The sequence below is a fragment of the Giraffa tippelskirchi genome, chromosome 2 (assembly GCF_054371585.1).
Source record: "Giraffa tippelskirchi isolate mGirTip1 chromosome 2, T2T-mGirTip1v1.2.pri, whole genome shotgun sequence".
Taxonomy (NCBI): Eukaryota; Metazoa; Chordata; class Mammalia; order Artiodactyla; family Giraffidae; genus Giraffa; species Giraffa tippelskirchi.
The window spans coordinates 58,004,019-58,020,599 of record NC_137276.1 but is presented as its reverse complement, the minus strand read 5'-3'; the positions used below and the strand labels follow the sequence as shown (position 1 = coordinate 58,020,599).

Sequence of the window (16,581 nt, the reverse complement as noted above, 5' to 3'; positions counted from 1 at the left end):
CTTCTCTTTCCATTTCTCATCATTCTTTCTCGCTCACTCGCTCTTCCTTCCTCTGCGTTCCTTCTGTGTCTTCCTCCACCCTCTCCTACCCCCCAGTCTAGCCCTCTCTCTCTCTCCTGTTCTGCACCCGCTGTCTCCCCTTCCCCACATTGTCTCCTCCCTCACCCCTCCACCCTCTTCTTCTTCTACCCTATAGACCCTCACAGAAGCTGTGTGTAGGGGTGGCTTCCGTGTGTGCCTGGGACAGACGGAGGATGAGAGGCGGGCTGGCTGGCTGTGCATCCCTGGTGAGCCCAGGGCCTGGACTCAGAAGCCTTGTGAGGAACTCTGTAGAGGAAGGACCTCGCCCGGTGCTGGGGCCCGGCCCTGGTACGGTGGGAGCTGGCTAAGAGTGTGGATGCTAAATTTGGGTTCTGATCTGCCCCTTATTAACAGTGTGATCTTCAGGTTGCTGTCTATAAAATGGGGTGACAACATTACCTATCTTGTAAGGTCGTGAATATCCAGTAAGATAATGTATGAAGAAGGGCTTAGCTTAGCCGGGGAGACTGACCCGAACTGGCTTTCATTTGAGAACTCTCAGCCACACCCCTCATTTCTCTGTGGCCTTCCTGAGGTGCCTCTGCAGTGGGTGTCCGAGCTGCTAGGGTGGTGGAAGTCAGCCTTGAGGTCAGGGCAGGGGGTAGCCAGCCACAGACCCCCACAGAGCTGGCGGCCATCCCCTGAGGGCCAGGTCTCAACCCTGCCTGTCAAGGGATGTGACTTGATTCTCCCTTAGACAGCGGTCTTGGGGCTGTGAACATGGGCGGGCTTGCTGCTCTGGGAGAGCATCTGAGGCACAGACCCCCCCCAAAGCCAGAAGACCCTGGGTCTCAGACCTTTCCTCAACAACAGACCGAACGCAGAGCTGCTCCTACCAGGTTGGACTAGATGCCCTCTTTCCCCACTCTTTCATGTCTGTGTGTGACCCTGGATGCCCCTTGGGCTGCGCCATGGCCTCTTGGCTGCAGAACCACTGCTGTGGGTACTAGGCCCCGACAGGCCCGTCACTGACTCACTTGGAGACTCCCCTCTGAGCCCCAACTTCCCTGCTGCCCCACATCCAGCACTGAGCTTTGGTGTTTTCCCCACCATCCACGGCTAGATGGCCGCAGTTTCCCAGCAGGCATCTGCCCTCTGGGTGAGGAGGGCAGAAGGAAAACACCAGACACAGCCTCCGCTGGGCGCTGCTCCTCCCACCTCCTCCCCCTCCTCCCCGTCCCTCCTCCTTCCCCCTCCTCCCCCTCCGCTCTCTTCCCATCCAGCACGTCCCTGGCGCGTCCAGGAAGCAGAAAACTAGTGTTTGGAGAAGGCATTCTTCTGAGTGAAGAAAGGCAGGCTCGGTCCCTTGTCCTTCAGACACAGAAACCCGAGTTGGCCCTTCCCTGCCTGCTGGGCTCCATGACCACCTGACCCGCCGCAAGTGGCTGTGTGTGCGTGTGTGTCTGTGTGTGTCCCTGGTCCAGGAAACCTTAGCCGGTCACGTGGCTGCCTTCCCTGTTTGTCTAAGTAAGCAGTTCAGGCCGGCTGCAGCCAGGAGGCTGAGACAGGCAGCTAGGGGCAGGGGGCCACACTGGGGAGGGTGGGGGAGGTGGCGGTGGATAGAGGGCAGCCCTGAGCCAGGTCCTGGATTTCCTTGGGCTGTTGATTTGGTGTGGGGAGGCCTGGCCTGGAGAATGGCCCTGCTTCTGAGCCCCTACCCTTCCTGGACCTCCCCCACCTCCATCTGTTAAGAAAAGATATTGAGCTTGCTCGCTAGAGAACACACCCAGCCCTGAGCCAGAGAGGGAGGGCACCCTACTTCCAGGAGCAGCTCAGAAAGGCCAGAAAGGGCGCATGGATGCAGCCACCCCCGTGGTGTCCCTGGAGTGTGCTGCTGAATCCTGGACCCTCAGCAGCAGAGCCCAGGTCAGCACGTGGTCACGCATCCAGCACCATTGATTAATCCAGCTACTGTGTGCCAGGACCTGAACTGAGCCAAGGGTAGGGTTGTCAGCACACAGGGCTTCCAGAACCTCTGTGGACCCCCACATCTGTGACATATTTTCTTCCTGTGGGATGGGTAGGATCACCTTTCACTACAAAGACCCTGTGCTTCCATCATGAGGCAGCCATGTCCCACCCACTGCCACTCTGGAAGGATGAAACCACAGCATTGGGCAGGGGACTCCAGGAGGGGTTAAGAGACATCATTGAATCCCTCATGGACCAAGCAGCTGGGGCGAGGGTCCCCATCCTCCAGAGAGGTTGACATCAGAGCCAGACTTCCAGAGCAGAAGTGGGTAGAGTGCAGAGGCTGAGCTCAGACATCTGGGGTCCTTCTCCGAGCCCACCCGGACAGCAGAGTCCAGGGGAATCCTCTGAGTAGGACCTTCCTTGGTCTTCTTCTGTATTTACCTGACCTTCGCACTATGTCTTAGCTGTAGAGGGCACAGTACCCCGCCCCCCCCCCCCAAGGTCCTGGAGGAGGAGGAGAAGCGTTGTGGTGGCCTGGGGAGCTTCACTTCTGAATGCCTGCCTGGGTTCCAGTGTCTGTTTATCCCCCATCCTCTCTGCTCTTCTCTCTCTCCTTCCTTTGACAAACATTTCCTGGCGACCAAGTCTGTGCCAGGTCTGTGCTCAACCCTAGCCCTGGAGATGCTCACTGCCAAGCTGACGTCAGCAACATCTCAGGGTGAGCTGAGGATCCAGGGAGGGCTGAGGCCCAGGGACAGACAGTCACTGGTGGGCATCAGGCTGTGGCTGACCCCCCTAGGCTGGCCTGGGTTCAGGGGAGACTTAGGCATACTTTCCCTGGATGAGCCCAGCCCGACTCTACCAGGTTTTCAGATTGAGGGGCACAGAGAGCTTGCCTCAGGGCCACACAGAGAATACCTAGACCTCGTCTCTGTTGTGATATGATTTGGGGGTGTTCAACCTTAAGGGTCCCACAAGCTCATGAGCTCAAAGCTGTTCTGATACAGCTGGAAAACATCAATCCAGAAAAGGAATGGAGGTGGGGTGGCCAGTAATTGAGTTGGTAACATGAGCCAGTCATCCTTCCACCCACGATTGAATATGGATTCTGGCTAGGGTAATTCTTAAGTCTGTGTATCTCTAGCCTTGACTTGCATGCCCCAGGGTCAGGAGGCTCACTACTGCCCCATGGCTATCTTAGTAACTCTCCATGGTAACTTAGGCCTGACTGCCCACCAGGCTGAAGTCTGGCTTCTGTCTTCCATCCCACCCACCTCAGGCCCACAGACTTGAGGTTTTAGCCCCTCTAACCTAGTCTTCCCCAAACTTCAGTGCTTCCAGGAAGATCATCAGGCTGGGCCCCCAGACAGCCCCATCTGGGCCTGTTTCTCTGGACTAGTGTGGACATGTCATCAGTGTCCCGCCCTGGGCAGCCGAGGTGAAGCCCAAGTGAGCCCCTGGCCAAGTGAGCAGGCCTGTCTTCCCAGCATGGCCCCTGGATCCTAGCTCCATCCCCGTCATCCTTGTCCCTGGGGTGATCTCAGGCAAGGACCAGCCCCATTCAGCCCAGGCCACCTCCCGTTAGCGCTCCTCCCCAACACTGAGCTACAAGAGGCCTTTGTCCGTGGTGGGCCCCGCGGCAGCCGCTGGAAGAGTTCTCTGCCCTCTCTGGGCTGTTTGCTTTCTGAGTCGCCTGTTTGTCCAGCAGCCCTGAGAGAGACCTGGGGTGCTTCTCCCATAGCCTGTGCCCTAGGCTGAGGGCCTTTGTTCAAACCTCTTCCCCCTCACTGGGCCAGTCCGCTAACCTCCACTCCCACCACATCTCCACCTGTGGACAAGTGAATCCCCAGCTCCTGAGGCACGTGGAATGGGTTTGGTTCACCTGGAGACGATGGGTCTAGGCCCTAGGCCGAGTTCTCATCCCACCCAGACACCTGACACACTTAGGGATTCAGGCATCCCAAACTTGGGGGCAAGGGGTGGTGGCGATGAAGGCATCTTTCTCTGGGTGCTGTTCCCATGGATTGGCCTCACATTGTCCTTGGTGTGGGGGCTTCCTTGCCCAGTGGGGATGCCACACCCACCTTCTGAAGAAGTGTCCCTCATCTTTGCCCCCCTGAGAATCTGTTCTTGAGGCCTGAGATCCGTACTTCTTTAGCATCTCTCCTTGTCCCGGCCCCTTCAACATGGCTTCTTGGAAGTGATGCTGCCCAGAGTCGGGGAGACAGTGACCGATCCCAGGGAGAGGCCGGTTCCTGCAGTCCCTACTCAGCTGTGCCTGAAGTCCCAGGAATGAAACCCAGTGGAACTTTTGTCAAAGCCTCTTGCTGGAAAACAGAGAGCTGCAGGTCTAGAGGTCAGAGGCCAAAGGCCACCGAGGAGGCCAGTGCAGCTGCCCCTTCCTGCCCTAGAAAAGTTGATGCTTCTCAGGAAGCCTCCACGGGGCCCTGCTCTCTCCTGGGCTGGGAGGGGCCAGTGGGACAGGAAGCCAGGGCAGGCCTGGAGGATGGGACTCAGGGTGGCCTGGGCCAGAGCCAGGGATGAAGCGAGACCCAGCCCTGGCCTGGCCCCAGGACCACAGGCGCACAGGTCACCCACCCAACAGGAAACCCTGCCCGGCACCCCCTTTGTCCCACCCCTTGTTTCCCGCGGGTGGCGCTTTTACTGTTTCCCGTGGGAGCTGCTGCCAGGAATCATGCCCTCTTGAGAAAGGAAGCTGGACCTCAGGCTCGCAGGCTGCCCTCCCTCTGACCTATTCCAGCCCCCTCCCAGGGCGTCCCGTGGGTGGAAGTTCTGGGTCCACACCCGTCCCTCAGCCACACATGCTAGTGACTTATCTTCTCCTAGACGATCAGTCACCTTTAGGAGCCTGGCAAAAGAAACCTCACAGTGGGGCCAGGCCTGGGAGCCCAGAGGCAGGGTTTTTTGGTCTGGGATCCTTCACTAGCTTGCTGATGCATGTGGGCTAGTCACTTGACCACATTGTAGAAAGAGGAGAGGAAGAAGCTTTGCCAGCTATGAGCATCCCATGAGATAAAGGGTTTGGAGGTAGGATGAATCTTTACCCTTTAAGGACAGCCATGTTTGCAGTTAACTGGCCCACACCTCCCTGTCCTCACCCCACTGCATCTCAGATATCTCTGTATCCAGCTCAGTGGGGCACAGTGTCTGTGATGGCCCCTAAGCGGGGAGAGAGAGATGGGTGCTGCCAGCGTCCTCATGGGGAATGGAAGTAGTGACCCTGGCACTGTCCTTCTCTGGATCATCCCATTGACAACACAGGGGCCAGCTGGGCATCTCTGCCTGGACAGGAGCCCCCCTCCTCCCTTCTCCCTCTCCCCTCCCCACATCCTCCTGCCCCCTTCCCCCTCCTCCCTCCTCCCAGAAGCTGAGGTGGAACATGCCAAGCTCTCTCTGCTCTGCTTGGCCCTGCTGAGGCAGATGGGCCAGGGTAGCAGCCTATGGGCCAGAAGCCTGGGAGGGGGCAGTGCTGAGAGAGGATTCTCCTGCCCCTCGCCAGCCCGTCTCCTCCCTCCTGGTTGGTGCTCTGAGGCCTTCGGTTTTCCTTTGGTTGTGATGTTGAGCTTAAGGTGCAGGGAGGAGCAGGGCAACAATGCTAATAACTCCAGACCTTTCTAGAGCAGTCTTCAGAGCTGTTGATCTGATCCTTTATCTACAGGAATTCACATTCAGCATCTCTGTGAGCTCACTACTCCTATCCTCCCCACTTCCAGAGGAAGAAACTGAGGCCCAGCCAGGTGAATCGACCTGCTCAGGTGGTTACGCTGGGGTTGAACTGGGCGGCTGGTCCCAGAGTCTGTGCTCTTGGCCACTGTGCCACACAGCTTCTCAGACCTACCTCCCCCAGCCAGCTGCCCCAGTCTAAGCCCAGCTCAGTATCCGGGGGTGCAGCCTGTTCCCCACGGTGGGTGGAGGGAGGGTCAGGATGCCAAGGTGAGAAGACCCAAGTCGCTGTGGCATTGGGTGAGCTAATAGACTCGGGGCCACCTGAGCTTGTGGATCAGTTGACAGCTTATTAGCAACAGGAAAGACCTTAGGTCCAAGAAGCCTGAGCCCCCGCTCTGTGTGGTGACAACTCAGCCTCCAGCCTTCTTGGACACATGGCCACTCTGAGCCTCAGCCTCCACATCTGTCAAATGGGCCTTTGAGAGCCAGAGATATAGGAAGCTGTGAGAAGCCTTTGAGGTTCTGGGAACATAACTTCTGACCTCCATGGCTCCATGGGGGTGGAGGGAGGGTTGTGAGTTTCCTTCCCGGTGCGTCAGGCCACAGGGACAGGGACATTCCTGGCAGCGGGATTAATGTGGGCAGGGTACAGAGGTAAGAACCCAGACACTCCAGGTCAGAGTCCGTCTGGGGCCTCATGGATAATGGGGAGCCATTGAGGGTTCTTGGCCAGAGGAGTAATGCCTCCTCTGGGAGAGGACCTGGCAGCAGGAAAACCTAACATGCTCGTCCAGGTGTGCGGCCCTGATGCAAAGGGTGTCACATGGCTACAAGAGCTGGCCCCAGGGTGGGAGTGTGGGTGCTGCAGGGCGGGACAGGGCAGTGCTCAGGCCTCTTCCTCCATGTGTCCCGAAGTCCCCCCAGCTCGGGTTGTCTGGGTTTCCCACCCAGCTCTGGGTGGGGCCCCCGCCGCTCCTTCCTCCCTCTGTGGCTTTCTGGTCCTAAATGGGAGGGGACTCCAGAGGCTGCAGCAGGCTGTGGAGTGTGAGCCAGGGTGGGGACACTGGCGGTGGGTGGCGTCACGGGATGGGTGGCCGTGAGTCAGGAATTGCTGGGCCTGTGTGTCATCCGGCTGCCTGCTGCTCTGGCTTCCCTGCGTCTGTCTGCCTCATCTCTCCCGCCCGTGTCTGCGCCCATGGGCTGCTCTGCCGGGGGCCACAGTGCTGTTTCCAACAGCTCCAAGCCCACGACAGAGAAGTCAGAGGAGCTGGACTCCAGGTCCCAAGCTCCCCCAACGCCCAGGGTGACCTTATACATGTTCCCTCCCTCCCTGAGCCACTGTTTCTCTGATTGGAGAGTGAGGATGGAGCTGGGCAGGGGTTCTCAGCCCCTGCTGTCCATGAGATCATGGGCAGCTTTGCAAGACAGCGCACCCCAGACCACTTAAATCCCGAGGGCAGGACCTGGAGCCTGGGTGGGAACCTTTGGTCTGGACAGCCTCTGATGAGCTGTACTCTCCACCTTCCCCATAGCCCCCAGGCAGCACTGTGGACCAGCACGTGGATCCTGGAGCCCAGGGCCTACACCAAATGTAGTTCTGCCACTTTCTAACACCGTGGGCAAGTGACTTCATTCCTTGAGCCTTAGTTTCCTCATCTGTGAAATGGAGATGAGCCTACCACTTTATAGAATCACTGTGGGGACTAATGGGTTAACCAGCATAGCCAGTGTCTGTTGGAGCCACACTTAGGATGGATGTAGTGAGCACCATGAAAGTGTCAGCTGCTGTGTTCTCTGATCTAAATCTATTTTCACACCACCCCTCCCATCACTGCTCATTCATCCATCCAGGAAACATTCTGGGGGCAAGCCCTGTGCTGGGTGCCGTGAGTGAAGGAAGATGACACCTACTATGGGGGATGGCCTTGGCCCAGCCAGGGGTCCAGTCCCAGAGGGTAGGTTCTATCAGTCTAAAGGATTGATGGGCAGGTGGGGGCTGGCTCCCCTAAAAACCCCACCGAGGTGCTGAGCTAAAGGAGCCCTTCTTTCTTAAAGAACGAAAAACAGACTTCCCTGGCAGTCCAGTGGTTAAGACCCTGTGCTTCCGTTGAGTACATGCAGGTTTGATCCCTGGTCAGGGAACTAAGTAAGATCCCACATGCAGCGTGACACAGCCAAAAAGAGAGCGCAGAGAGACCCCAGACTCAAAAGAGAAGGAAGGGCATCATAGGCTAGTCCTCAGCTAGGAAGCACCCAAGGAGTCCTCAGTGCCTCCTGGCAGGGGCCCTGGCACACGCTCTGGGTGTGTGATGGTGCAGACAGGCCTGGGCCCTGGGGATGCCCAGCAAGGCAGGAGCAGCCAAGGTGGGCAGTGTATGGAACAAAACCTGACCCCATCCTCTATCTCCTAGAGTCCCCTCAGCAACCAAGGACGTTAGGCAGGCCTCATTTCTCCCACTTTCAGATGGCAGATGGAGACCTAAGAGATTGGAAGGCACTTGAATTGTCAGGGCTAGAGCCCACCTGTGTGTAAACAAGATCTGATGGGAGGCTTCTCTGGGTTGCTGCATTAGTGGAGTGTCTTGGGACAGGCTGCAGAGTGCAGTTGGATGATTAACACATCCTGCAGTCCTTTGCTTCCTCAGCCTTCCCAGCAGAAAGCCTGCAGACCACCACTGGGCTGCCCTGACAGGGAAGGCTGTCATCCCTACAAATAGCCAGAGCTCCCATGGCCTGACCGGAGAAGGCAATGGCACCCCACTCCAGTACTCTCGCCTGGAAAATCCCATGGACGGAGGAGCCTGGTAAGCTGCAGTCCATAGGGTCGCGAAGAGTCGGACACAACCGAGCGACTTCACTTTCACTTTTCACTTTCATGCATTGGAGAAGGAAATGGCAACCCACTCCAGTGTTCTTGCCTGGAGAATCCCAGGGATGGGGGAGCCTGGTGGGCTGCCATCTATGGGGTTGCACCGAGTCGGACACGACTGAAGCAACTTAGCAGCAGCAGCAGCAGCATGGCCTGACTCCTCCAAGGGCCAGGGGTTGGGTCACACACTTACCCCAGTTCAACCTTCTCCCACCGTCAAGTAAACTGAGGTGGGCAGAGGTGCAGGGACTTGGCTGAGGCCACGTGGCTTGCAAGCAGTAGAACCAGGATTTCATCCAGGCCTAGGTGACGTTAGTGCCCGTGCTCTGACCCGCCACCTCCCGCAAGCAAGAACACTGCTCTCCTTTGTCTGGCATCTGTAAAACCTGGGCCTTGGCCATCACTTCAGACTGGCCTGGCCCACGTGTAACCAGAATCCCAGAGGGACGCCTGTTTGGAGAGTGTGACTGCTGGGGGCTGGCCCCTGGCCCGGGAAGGGACTCGTTGGGAACACTTAGTCCTAGGCGTTTTATGTGTGCTGTCCAGAGTGCCCGTGCCCTTCAGCCTCTTGACCTTCCCACCTGCTCTGGGCCTGGAGTCCAGGCTGCCAGTCTTGCACCAGCCATGGGTGTCGTGTCAGCTCAGCTGATCCTCCAGCCAGGGTTCGCCCGGACCAGGAAACAGAGACCTGGAGGGACAGGGGCCTCCCAAGTGAGTCCTCAGCTCCTCTGTCTAACCTCCAACCAAAGCTGGCCTGGCTTCTCATCCTGCCCCTCTCCGGACTTCTGTCCCCTACTCTGCAAGGTGGCAGGCAGAGACCAAGGACCTCCACAGTCTCTTTTGAGAGCCTCTGCCAGGTTCCATGAATGCTGTAGGGGGTTGGGGATCAGGGGTATCACTGTGGTGGGGATGAGGTTCCTCCAGGGCTGAGCTCAGATGGGCAGTGCAGGGCCAGACCACCTCAAGCAGAGGGAGCAGGTGCAAGAGACAAAGCCCCTAAGAGGGGCCACTGGCTGAAAATTCAGTTTCAATCATCGACATTTGGGAGTGGCAAGTACCCAGGAGGGTGGCAGGGGCCCTACTTTGGCCAGCCCCAGCCAGGTACCTCTCTGGACAATGCCCTAATCCCTGGGAAGCATAAGGTTATGCCCAGCCATGGGGTCTGATGACCTGGTGAGTGTGGAAGAGAGCCGCTGGCATGGAACTTGTACCTAGAGGATGGCACCTTTGGCCATTCTGTGGGGAGTGACCAGAGGCCCCCCTCCTGGGAGCAGGCCATCTCTGGGAAGCAGATCCACTGGACTGACTCTTGAATTGGCCTCAGAGAGGGTCTGAAGCTAGGATTCATCTTCTCAGGATCTTTGTCCATCTTTTTGGTAAGAGACCCAGTGCCTCCATCCCCAGAAAGACCCCAAGTCTGTACTTGACAGCAAACCTGAGCCAGTGAGAACAATGACAGTCCCTATTTACCAAGCACTTCCTGTGCAAGTACAGTGTGGGTATAATCTAGTTAAATCCTTACAGCCCTGGGAGAGGGGAGGGACTCAATATCCCCCCTCTCAGATGAGGAAACAGGCCCAGAGAAGCTAAGTTTCTTGCCCAGCTTCGTAGGTCAGTGAATAGCAGAGCTATTCTATGCATGCATTCTGCTGTGTCAAACCTAGAGCCACATTATGCACTCTTAGTCCATGTTGTACCTTACCCCTTGATTAGAGGAGAAATTGCTCATTTGATGGCTTGGGGGAAAGGGAGCCACTGCCCTCTTCCTCCACTGGGAGCAAGCCACACATCACAGCCAAGCTCCATCTGATCTCAGTTTGCCCCTTTGCACAAGCCTGGCACCAAAAGGCTAGGTGGTTTGGCACATGTGTGCACCATGAGCTAGAGTGCCTCTGAGAGTCAGGATGGATGAATGCTGCCCTTAGGGCCTGGGTGATGCTCAGTGCAGACAGTGAGGACTTTCCCTCTGATAGGGCTCTCCCGAGGCATGCCTCTCTATCCTGGCCTTGAAAATGCAGCAAATCAGGCTTGGTCTCTGGGTGAAGCTTTGGAGGGGCCCTCACGGATGTGTCTGCCTGTGCCCTTGAATGCAGCTGTCCCTGCTCCTGATTTCATCTATCATTGTCTCTTCAGTCTGAGGCTTTTCTCCTGACAAGACTATGGGTCTTTGCCTGGAAGGGGTGTGCCCTCCTGCCTGACAGACTCTGCCCAAGACCTTGATGCCCCGACCCCCCATTTTGCTACTTTCCAGCACTCTGTCCTAGAGTTATTCTGTGTCTTGCCCACCTTGATTAGACAGTGTGCAAACACCCTTGGGAAGTATCCAGGCTGGCGATGTTGACCCTGTCCTCCTCTGCCCACCATCCACCCCTACTCTTTCCTCTTCTCCTCTTCCTCCTCCAGCACATGGTAGGCAGTGTCATTATTGTCAGAAGAAGGAAATGAATAGATGGAATAAACAAACATGAAGGAACATCCCCCAGAAGTCCGTTTATAGCCCCCATTTTCCAAATATTGGGAAATATCTCAGAGATGTTAAATGGGTCGGGAGGTTCTAGAAGCTTCTTCCTTTCCCCAGCACCCTCTGTTTGGGTCCCCACAGTGCCAAGGTATGGAGTTGGCACTGGGCATCTCTAGCTCCTCCCACTTAGAGGCATCCCTGTGGGCCCAGCAACAGACTTGCCAGGCCTGCACTTCATTCAGCAGAACCTGCTGGTCTGCCCTGCCCCAGTCACTTGGGAAGTTTCCATGCAGGAGGGGGAAGCAGGAAAACGAAGGGCATGCAGAGAGGGGCATGCAGTGAGGACCTGCAGGGCAGGGCCAGACCAGACGTGCTGGGCTTCCCTCAGCCTGGGTGTGGGCAGGCTGTGAGGACAGCTCGAAACATTCTCAAAGAAAGTGAAGACAGACAGGATTATTGAACCAAGTTTGTGATTCTCAGGCAGACCAGGCCAGGAGTTTGCCCAGACCCCAACCAACCAGCTTCCTAGGTCTATTTACTTATCTTTTCCTTGAGACCAAATGCAGCTACTGTTCTTTGGGGAAAAGACTCAGGATTTCAGGCCTCTCCTGAACACTCAGGGTTCCCTGAGCCTCTGAGCTCAACCCCGCTGTGCATGGAGTGAGTACAAGGGTCTCACAACAGGAGATAACCAGACACCCAATGCCAGGAGAAAGAAAGAAATACTGTCCACATATCTGGAAGTTCAGGGCAGGGAAAGCTGACTTGAGGGGACCGTTAGGGAAGGCAGCATGGTGGAGGTAGTCCTTGGGGCATCAGAGGGTGGACAGGGTTCCAATGGGCAGAGCTGGGACTGCAGAACTGTTGAAAGTGTGGTTTGAGGTAAGACAGGGCACATTCTTCCACTTTTCAGCTGCATGACCGCTGGTGTCTGCTGCGAAGTTTCTTCATCTGTAAAATGGGCTTACGGTTCCCTAGATGGAATGAGGCACTGAGAGCTTCTGGGTTGTTGAGGAAGGGCTCTGGCAGGCAGGAAATGTGCTGGGTTTCTGACAGCCTGAGTCCCTGACATCTTGAGCACGATGGGTGTGCGCAGGCACGTGTGTATGTGTGTGTGTGTGTGTTGTTGGCAGCAGTAAGGACCTGAGGCCTAGTGACAGCCCTGAACTGCAGGCCGAGAGCTGGCATTGGTGCAGCCCCCCACCCACCATGCCAAACAGGGTGGTCCAGCCCCCTCCCTTGGGCTTATGAGTAGCTCTGTGCTCTGGCCAACACTCTACTCTACAAGATCAGCAGGGGCCTCCCCTAGTGGGTGAGTAGCTGCAGAGACAACCCGAAGCCGCCTTTTTCCTCCTGGCCAGCAGGCCTTGGCTTCCACAAGGCCCCGGACCCTCGGTCTGTCTCTTCCACGTCTGGATTCCTCCCCCTCCCCCAGCTTGGTGAGGTCAGGGAACATGTATTCCAGGAATGCGGGAGGCGGGGCAGCCTGCCCGGTTTGGATAACCATCGGGGTAAATATTTGCCTTGCTCCCGGAGCCAGCGCTGGCCGCCAGGGGAGGACGAGGGGGCCTGCTCCCAGGGTCATGTAAGGGGATGCGTCCCTGGGTGAGTCTTTGAGGTGACGGAACCCATGTCTCCCCGGCGACCCTGGGAGTTGGGTCTGAGGCCACCTTCCCAGACAGGGCCCCTGGCCCGCAGCACCAGAAGCTGTTCGGCCCACTTGTAAAGTGAGGGTGGGAAGAGCTGCCTGGCCCGACTGAGGTGAAGAGGGTCAGACCCACGTGGGAGCCAATGCTGGTCAGTTCAGCCAGTGGAACAGCAGGTTGGATCCAGTTTGGGTGGGTGCCCACATGACCGTGTTCTGGTCTTCACTTGGCCACCTGTGACCTTGGCAGTCACCCCTCTCCCAGACTCTTGACAGTCACCATTCACTGACCTGTTACTGACCTGTATGTGGGTGCACTTTCATCTATATACCCATGTCTCGTTAAGCCTCACAGCCACCAGAGCAGGAGGGGCATGTGTGCATGATTAGCAGCAGTTGACAAGAGTCCAGAACTTCAGCTCAGTACTGTCACTGGTGTGGTCCCCTGCCCTAGAGACCACACCGGGGCAGCCTGAGCCCCTCTCCCAGAAGCCTGTGGGTAGGTCAGTGCTCTGGCCAATGTCAAGCTCTACAAGGTCAGTGTGAAGCCTCTCTTGGTGTGTGGGTAGCTGAAGGAGTGATTAGTCCCTTTTTAGAGAGGAGATGGGGGTTCAGAGATGCCAAGTGACTTGTTCAAGGTCACCCAGCATTAAAGGGTAGAATAAGGATTCAAACTCAGCTCTACCCACTCTTGTCTTGGACCTTACTTCTGAGGACAGGGCCAGGCTCCAGTCCAGAATGTGGGCTCCCAACCCTTGGTGGCTTAGAGCACACTGGTCACTTAGCCACGGGCCTCTGGCCACTGTCACAGAGCTGTCACAGTGCCCCATATCCCGGATGCACCGTGGCACGGGCATTTCTGTCCTCCCAGACTCCCTAGTCAGCCCTGCATGTCTCTGAGCCATCCCCGGCCCCAGTCCACTTGGCCTTGTGCCTGCACTCAAGCCCACACCCAGGTGGGTCCTTCCTCCCAGGGGATCCCTAGAGGAGGAAGGGATGGGAAGGGTGTGGGGCTGGGAGAATCCATCTGGGTCCTGGGACAGTCCCCACCCCCGAGTGACCTCTGCCAAGTCCCAGAGACAACCTTGCCACTTTCCAGCCCTTACACCCTTGGCAACTCTACCCTCCCTCGGAGCTCAATGTCCTGCTCTGCAAAGAGGGTGCTCGTTCTCACCCTGCCCTGCCCTCGGAAGCGCCAGATGTGAGATCAGAGTGGAAGCACATTTCAACCTGTGGTCTGCACACCTCCCCTTCTACCCCTTCCTGCCCTCGCAGCCAGACGCGGCCTTGTAGTCGGGCGTCCCCCTCATCCAACCCAGAGGGAGAGTCCTGAGCTCGGCAGAGCCCTCTCTCTGGGCAGTGGGGAACCCATCCCTTGGGGAGCCTGGATGTGCCCCACCACTCCTCTCAGCTCTGAGTCTCAGGCTGCCTTCTGCTCCGTGGCACTGAGGGCCTTTTAAGCAGAGCACACTTACCTGTGTGAATCTACACAGGTTGTGGTCTGGCCAGGCTGGGAGCAGACGGGGGACACCTCTCCCGGCCTCCCCAGGTGGCCAGAGCCCTACAGGCTGTGAGGCTTACCTGTGGGCACCCAGGGGGCCAGGGATGAGGCAGATGACTTCACCTGTGTGTTTATAGCCCCACCTGGGCCTGAGTTCCCTCACCTCCACCCCAACCTGTCTGTGTAGCCAATGTGAGTGGGGCCCAGTACACAGAGAAGGGAGCCCGGGTGTCTAGCTGGTCATCTTGAACAGGTTAAGTCTGTGTGGACAGACCACCCACTCATGCCTGGCTCTGTCCTTACTACTTTTTGCTCTGTATTAACCTACAGGACCTTAGGAAGCTATAGAAGCTCTCTAGACCTCATGTGTAAACTGAGGGTGCTATTTAGTTTCTACTTCATAGCATTTCGCCGAGGCCTAAAGAAGTATCACAGGAATAGCCCCCAATGTGGACCCAGTTCAGGCAAGCTCCTGGTCCTTTCTCCTTGCCAGGTGAGGGTCCAATGCAGGCTCATAGGGAAGGGGGTCAGTCCCTAATCAGGGCCTGAGTTCATATCCTGGTGACCCCTCTGTGTGATGCCCTTTCTGTGTGACCTTGGACAGGTTGCTTCCCCTCTCTGGTCTATTTGTCTCTTGGCACAAGTCCAGCAGCAAAGAACCAAGGATGGTTGGGGCAGAGAGACACGTATGTGTGCGCCGTGAGCCGGAGCACCTCTGCAAGGCAGGATGGGCGGGCGTCATTCCTCAGGGCCGGGACGTTGCTCACCGCGTGAGCGAGGACTTTCCGGCTCTGGCTTCTGTCTCAGCTGCCAAAATAATTATTTTCTCTTTGTCAGCGGGTCTGCGGCCAGCTTGCCTTTGGGAAAGGACTGAACTGTGGCCGGTGGGGAAGCAGGAGGCTGATTCCTGTTCTGCCCCAGCCACTGACTTGCTGCATGACCCCGGGACAGGGGCAGGTGCTGCCCTCTCTAGGCCTCACTGTTCTCCTCTGTGAAATGGGAGAGTTGGGGTCAAGGGCAATTTGTGACCCCACAATGAGCAGAGTTTGGGGACTGCCAGAGTCAGAGGGTCAGGCTCCAGAGACATTCTCTTTCCCATGTGGAGTGGGGGTGCTGAGCCAGGCTGTGGGAGCCTGGGGTTTAGGGGCCCAGTGCTCCATGGAGCCCAGCACCAGCTCCTGAAAGTAATTCCACCTCACCTAACACGGCTGGAAAGCAACCTGCCTGTCCGGCACTCAAATGCGTTAACTTAAACTGTCTATACCACTCCTTAAGAGTGGACCCCTCCTTATCACTTTATCACCTCCCACAGGTGAGGAAACTGGGGGCCAGAGAAGTTTAATAAATGGCCCAAGGCCACATGGTAAGGGGATGAACCTAGGACTTGAACCAGATCATTTTTATTACAGTACTGAGCCTACTTTTTAAATGCCAGGCCCTGGTGCCCCTTACTGAAGCCATAGGCACACACTTGGCTCCCTGGGAACCCTGCCCACTGCACAGCAGGTCTGGCCCCTCCACCAGTCCCCAGCACATGTGGGAACCCAGCCTTCATGTGGCCTGTGCACATCCACTCCCATGGTAGCCACAGGCCTCATCCCAAGAGGCACTCAGCCCTGCTGGCAGGTTTCCCATTTCTTAGAGGAGGGCACGTGGGTGCAGCGAGCGTGGCGATCATCCGGAGCCACCCAGCAAGATGCCTTCGTAGCTGGGACTCCAACTCGGGGCTCTGTGGCTCCCACCCCTCAGCCAGGACTCCAGAGAAGCTACCCTGCCAGGGTCTGAGTCTGGATCTGGCCCTTCTGGATTCCCAAGGGGCCCTATGGTTGGGGAGGAGAGGGCAGTACTGCTGGCCCATTGTGGAGATGGGGCAGTTGAACCCACTGCATTTGGGGGACAGGGTCTGGGGTCCTCACCCACCCAGTGCCCCAGGGGGTCCTTCTACTTCTGCCTTCTGCTCCCTCCACTCTGAACACCACTGTCTCTGTCCCAGACTCTAGGGGCAGCCTCCCCACTGGTTTCCCTGCCTCTTCCTGTCCCTTCTAAGCCCTTCTTCCTGGCACCCTTGGGGATCTTCTCAAACTAGACCCAGGTTCACGTGGCTCAGCTGCTCAGACCCTCCCATCCACCCTTGCGATGGTCAGCCCTCCCTTCTGGCCATCACTCACCTCCCCACCTCCCTCCTCCACCACACCACCTAATCTCAAGTACTCCACTGAGCCAGGGTTTTTTCCCTGTTTGGAGCCTTCATATATACTGTTCCCCATGCCTGGAACACTGTTCCATGCATCTTGGCCTACCTCTCTCTGGCTTATCCTTCAACTTTACTTCCCCAAAGAGACAGCCCTGAACCTTGAGTCTATGCTGTGTCACCCTTGTACTTGTTCTTTCTGGCAGATAACACTTTTAATTACGTGTTGCTT

General features: G+C 57.1%; 1 protein-coding gene across 9 annotated transcripts in view; it reads left to right on the top strand.

Annotated features, from left to right (window-relative positions):
- The window catches only part of ZMIZ1 (zinc finger MIZ-type containing 1), a 239,945-nt gene that overhangs the window by 74,070 nt on the left and 149,294 nt on the right, over positions 1–16,581 (top strand). The window lies entirely within an intron of this gene.